This window comes from Euprymna scolopes, chromosome 20, assembly GCF_053919585.1.
Source record: "Euprymna scolopes isolate OS-2025 chromosome 20, ASM5391958v1, whole genome shotgun sequence".
NCBI lineage: Eukaryota > Metazoa > Mollusca > Cephalopoda > Sepiida > Sepiolidae > Euprymna > Euprymna scolopes.
The window spans coordinates 4387622-4394522 of record NC_136501.1 but is presented as its reverse complement, the minus strand read 5'-3'; positions in this window follow the sequence as shown (position 1 = coordinate 4394522).

The following is a 6901-nucleotide window of genomic DNA, read 5'->3' as shown; positions in this document are numbered from 1 at the left end:
TGATATTATTAAATGATTGTTAAAATATATAGTTATATTTGTATGTTAAACATTCGAATTATTATTGAATATTTTTGATATTATTAAATTGTTGTTAAAATATATAGTTATATTTGTATGTTAGCCATTCGAATTATTATTGCATATTTTTGATATTATTAAATTGTTGTTAAAATATATAGTTATATTTGTATGTTAGCCGTTCGAATTATTATTGAATATTTTTGATATTATCAAATTATTGTTAAAATATATAGTTATATTTGTATGTAAGCCATTCGAATTATTATTCAATATTTTTGATATTATTAAATTGTTGTTAAAATATATAGTTTTAGTTGTATGTTAGCCGTTCGAATTATTATTGAATATTTTTGATATTATTAAACTGTTGTTAAAATATATAGTTATATTTGTATGTTAGCCATTCGAATTATTATTGACTATTTTTGATATTATTAAATGATTGTTAAAATATATAGTTATATTTGTATGTGAGCCATTCGAATTATTATTGCATATTTTTTATATTATTAAATGATTGTTAAAATATATAGTTATATTTGTATGTTAGCCGTTCGAATTATTATTGAATATTTGTTATATTATTATATTATTGGTAAAATATATAGTTATATTTGTATGAGTGCCATTCGAATTAATGTTGCATATTGTTTTGTATTATTAAATGATTGTTAAAATATATTGTTATATTTGTATGTTAGCCGTTCGAATTATTATTGAATATTTTTTATATTATTAAATTATTGTTAAAATATATAGTTATATTTGTATGTTAGCCATTCGAATTATTATTGAATATTTTTTGTTAACCTTACAACAACAATTTAATGGAGAATTCTGTCAAAACAAGTGAATACTTTGTTAGTAAAGTGCAAGAGTAGAACTACTTACACCTTATCTGCTGAGCAGATGATAGGTAATGGCAGAAAGGATTTTCAGTAGCGTTCTGGAGGCATAATGGGACATTCCAGAGTCTTCTTTTCAGTTCATTTGGTTGTCGCGGAACTGGTTAGAGAGTTGAGCACTGACTACTAAATTCAATATGATGCTGCAGAACTCAACCAAAACCATTGAAACTTTGTCCTGAACACGTGATATAATTTTTATCGAATAACAGAAACTTGCATTGCTAGTGCCTTTTATCCAGAAAGATGAACTTTGAACCCTCCGATAAATCATGGCAAGTGCATTGGGTTAATTTCTGTTTGCCGCCAGGTTGTCCTGACGTTTACTTTAATCTAACGTTCGCCAAAATTCATACTAGTTAACATAATCTCTAATTACTGGCGTTATGAGTCCCGTCTGATAAAGAAAACTGTCTTGGATGTTGATGAGAAATCATAGCCAATTACAACCTTTATCACTAAATGGTGTGTAAGAGGGTTGGGGTGAAGTGTGCTGGAAAATGGTTTGAGGAGGTGCCTGATGAAGTGAGAACAAGTGAGGATGGCAAGGTAGAGGTATAGTGGGACAAAAGTATCGCAACGACCAAGCAATTGGAACATAATTGTCCGGATTTGGTCGTCATTGAAAAGGTCACAAAAAAAACTGGCAGATTGTAGACTTCTCAGTACCCTGGGACAGGAATGTGAGAGAGAAGGGGAACGAGAAGTGGAGCAATTAAGCTTCATTGGCTTTAGAGATAAGGCGTATACACAGGGTTAAAACACAAATAATCCCGGTCATAGTTGGTACACTAGGAGTAGTATCAAGTCGTCTGGAAGGACAATTGAAAAAACTACAAATCCCCTGATGTTTTAAGCGGCCTTCAGACCTCTGCTGTTGTAGGTACCACCAACATCCTTAGGAAAACCCTTGATCTTTGAAGCTCCTGGTTTGAAGCCGGGATTAAGGGAAATCCTCTGGAAATGAATCCTATCCCTTTCCAGTGAGACGTTCATAAATGAAATCAGAATTATTATTATTATCATTATTATTATCAGTATTATTAGTATTATTGTTATCATTATTATTATTATCATCATCATTATCATTATTATTATTATTATTATTATTATTATTATTATTATTAACTAAACTTAGCTAAAATTATGTCAGCATCTTACTTTAATATTCCAATCTCTCATGCGTTAAGTAAAACAATCCACTATATGATTTCAGCTGATCTTACACAGTCGTTTATCAATCATCCATGATGAACAGTTGTACCTGATGAACTTTCTCTATACATCAAAAGGTCAATATTATCAAACATAAAAAAAATCGAAAATGAAAATAATTAGGGATTTCAGCAACCATATCTTCCTTTTTTAATCCTCTAATGAAACAATTTGATAAAGGCAAATATTTTAGATTAAAATGAAAAAAACTGTGTGCAGGTGCGTGTGTTGTGTGTATGTGCGCGTGTGTGTGCGTGCTCTCGGGCGTACGTAAGAAGTGGGTGGTATTATTCCGAAGAAAATTGAACTCAGAATTGTTTTTGATTTTATTTTAGAAGTACGAGCGAACCTTTATTGTTTACATTAGAAAGCAAGAAAAAATCATTTGTCTTTTGCAAAGTTCAGTGTTCATTATGAAACTAAAAGGCATGAACCTTGCGATTGTGTTTCAGGGGACAACGGATTGGTTCGCGGTGGGGGGAGGGGAATCTAATCTAAAATTTGCATCACAACTGTTGACATTTACGTCAATGTCCTTATCAAAATGTCACAAAGTCTTTCCATCCGAAGTGGTTACGTTACAAGTATCAAATTCTGCTGCTTGTTCCTCGCAAATTTGACATGATGTCAGACTCTTGCTGCTAGCAAAACTCAGAGACTTGTGTGCCATGGCTGATATCATCATCATCGTCGTCGTCATCATCATCGTCGTCATCATCATCATCGTCATCTTCGTCATCATCATCATCATCATCATCATCATTATTGTCGTTATCGTTGTCGTCATTATCATCATCATCGTCGTAATCATCATCATCATCATCATCATCATCATCATCATCATCAGCGTCGTCATCATCATCATCATCATCATCATCGTCGTTGTAATCATCATCATCATCTTCATCATCATCGTCGTCGTCGTCATCATTGTCGTTGTTGTCATCATCATCATTGTCGTCGTAATCATCATCAGCAGCAGCATTATCATCGTCGCCATAATCCTCGTCGTCGTGGTCATCATCATCATCATAATCATCCTGGATGTCTTCAAGTCCAACACAAACAAATTCCTGATGAACAGCCCCCCCATAAGTAATAACACCTTATCAATTCTCCAATACTATTGCTACACTATCCCATTGATTACTGTACACACAATAATCCTTATCCCTGAGTGGCCATTGGGCCTTGATAAGTGGTGAACTCCATGTAAAAAAAAAAAATCATCATCATCATCATCATCATCATCATCATCATCGATTTAACGTTTTACATGCTGCCATGTGTTGGACCGCTTTTAGAAATTGGCTTCTAAACTCCTATTTATTTGCTTCCCCACGAGAGTAAAATTTGGCACTCTGGATTGGGAATCAAAAATTGCTTTAATCTCTGATTAAGAACAGAATCAACTTAGTGTAGCGCCAGAACAGGTACTACACTCTGATTCCATGTTATTTGGTCAGGTTCTTTTGGAAATCATTTCCTTAATTGAGGCACTTTTTATAGACTCTTCCTGACGCTAATCGAGTAAGCTGCATGAATTATCGAAGTGATTATCACCAACACAACATATCCTTATGGAAAAACAAACGATTATTATTTTGATTATTTATTTTTGTAAAAACAGAGTCCCAAACCAAACAAATGGTTTCCTCGTTGTTGTAATTAGTTTAAAGTGAATAATTCACCGTTATTTAAAGCAGAAATATTTAGCAGAAACAGAAAAGACTGCACAGAAAATGAGATGATGTCTTTGAAATAATGTATTCTTTCCGGGCTGTTGTAAAACTGCTTCTGTGGTACCAGTATTTAAGAATTCTGGCAAAAGGGCTGACCCATCAAATTGTCGCCTCATTAGCCTCCTCCCACTTTTCGCCAAAATATTTGAGGCCATGATTAACCATGCTCTAGTCCATCACCTTACAGATGCTAAACTTCTGACTGACAAACAATATGGATTTAGACAAGCCCGTTCCACCACAGACATCCTCACTGTAATCTCTGAACACATATACCATTCACTGGACAAAGCGGGGGAGGGCAGAGCGGTAACTCTAGATATATCTAAGGCTTTTGACAGGGTATGACATGAGGGTCTCCTCAGTAAAATCAGATCATACGGTATCACTGGTAGAATACTTAGCATAATTAAATCCAGGTTGTCCTCGACGGTCGTACATCTAAACAATATGATATAAATGCGGGAGTGCCTCAGGGGTCTACCCTTGGACCTCTATTGTTCCTTATATTTATTAATGAGCTCCACGACAAAACTGCCTCTGAGATGGGTATATATGCTGATGACACCACACTCTATAACAGGCATGACAGGAAAACAAATGAACACATAACTAAAAAAAAATGGCAAAAACGCTAGAGGATGACTTCAAATCTGTAATGGAATGGGGACAAAAATGGATGGTCACATTCAATGCTGCCAAGACTAAACTTGTTTCCTTCAATAATTACAAGAAATCTTCTCTGCCACCAATAGCAATCGCCAGTGACTCCCTATCTGAGAGTACATCTTTCAAACTGCTTGGCCTAACGTTCACAGGAAACATGAGTTGGAACAATTACATTGAAAACATTGCCAGGGCCGCTGTGAAGAAGGTAGGCTCTCTCTACCGTGCAAGAAAACTACTGACCCCTGAAAGTATCCTGTATCTCTATAAGGTCACCATTCGCTCATGTATGGAGTATTGCTGTCACATTTGGGCTGGTGCATCTGCTACTATTCTCTCGCTCCTAGACAAGGTTCAAAAGAGAGTCGCCAATCTGATAGGCCCTGAACTGGCATCTAAGCTTCAGTCTCTGTCCGATCGACGAAACGTTGCATCCCTCTGCCTGTTCTACAAGTATTTTAATGGTGAATGCTCTGACGAACTGCAGACACTTGTGCCCCGACGACGTAGACGCCCTCAACAAACCTGACTTGTTACACTGCATGCATCAGAAAGGCAGCTGCTCATTTAAACCCAGAAGGTGCGGTCAGCAAGTGAGATGCCAACCCGCTGCACAACTTCAATATGGAACCCATACGCCTAGAGCTTGATGAGAAGTAGACATTGATTTACAGTCGAAAGCTTTGGCAAAATCCAGAAACACAATCTCTGCAGTGTCTCCCTTGTCCATAATTCTCGTTAGCAACTTCTCCATGACCAGAAGGTTCATTAGGCAGGACCTCTTTGGCACAAAAATAAAGAGTTCTGCTTGAAATTTCATGCAGATTCATGAATTTGACAGAAAGACTCTCCGAGCTTGGCAAGGTACACATGAAGTAGGTCGGAGGTTACATCGATCGAAATACTAAAATAACACTCAAGATGAGAACAGTAGTTCAATGAATCCTAATAATATGAATAATGCAACAATTCAATTGAATTTAGACAAGTGCTATTGTATCCTCTTTTGTGTATATTTCTGCCACCCTTTTCCTACATGCAATTGAAGCGTGCTTGTTTTATTGATTTATTTTGGGCAAATAAAGTCAATTAAACTAATTGAATCTACATGATTAACATTAAGGCCAGTGTAGTAATCAAACACTAAATATGAATGAAAACAACGAGCGGATGATCATGACCTGTGAAGTGAGAAATACACAAACATATACAAATATACAAACATATATACAAATACACACACATATACAAATATAAAAACATATACAAATACACAAACATATATACAAATACACAAACACGTATACAAATACATAAACACATATACAAATACACAAACACATAAACAAATACACAAACACATAAACAAATACACAAACACATAAACAAATATGGAAACACATAAACAAATACACAAACACATAAACAAATACACAAACACAAACAAATACACAAACACAGAAACAAATACACAAACACGCACAAATGCAAGTTCATAAGTTAATAAAATATTTGCTTTAAGAAGATCTTCAAAGTTAACACTTCTGAGAGAAGGGTGCTTGTGTAAATTAGTGACATTTCTGGTGAAAACATTATGTACTTGTGAAAACACTTTGTACTTATGTGTCATGTCGAAATTAGTACAAATTCAAAAAATGATAAAAATGATGCAGTAGAAAATTAATTACAAGCATTAATCGAATTATCAAGTTTTATCATATGTATTAAAGTGGAAGAATTGTGCGACTAATTCAGTACGACAAACTGATTTATCTCCCTCGACCTAAATTTAGGATCTACCGTTTTTTAACACAAGCTGTTAGAACGTAATTGTTAATAATACCGGATCATTTTTCGTAAATTTTGGAATTTATTCTAATTTTGACATGACATGTAAGTATGCAATAATGTTTTCGCCTGAAATGTGTTAGTTACTAATCTGCACAAGCACCGAGAGAAGTAGTAAATGAAGATGCTCAGTCTTACACCTTGAGAAGGGCAATACAATATTAGGAAGAAAATCAAGTTTGACATTTTGATTCAACCGTTCGACGCTTTCAACTGAGTCATACAAAGAAACATTTCGAGATCAAGTTGAACCGAGAAAGAAGTGCTACGAAAGGATCAACTTGTTTTTCGAAGGAAACGCAAAGGTTGAAATCTTTTTGGCAATTTTAAGATTATCCCTGACTTTTTTTGCCAGTCGACATAAGGATTTATGTTGCATAAAATCCTAAAAGATGTGTTGACTTGGTCAACGTACAATGTTTCTCGTTTATTTATTTTTTCTTATTTATTCTTATTTATTCTGAAACGTCCACGAGTCAGGAGGAATGACTAATTCTTGAG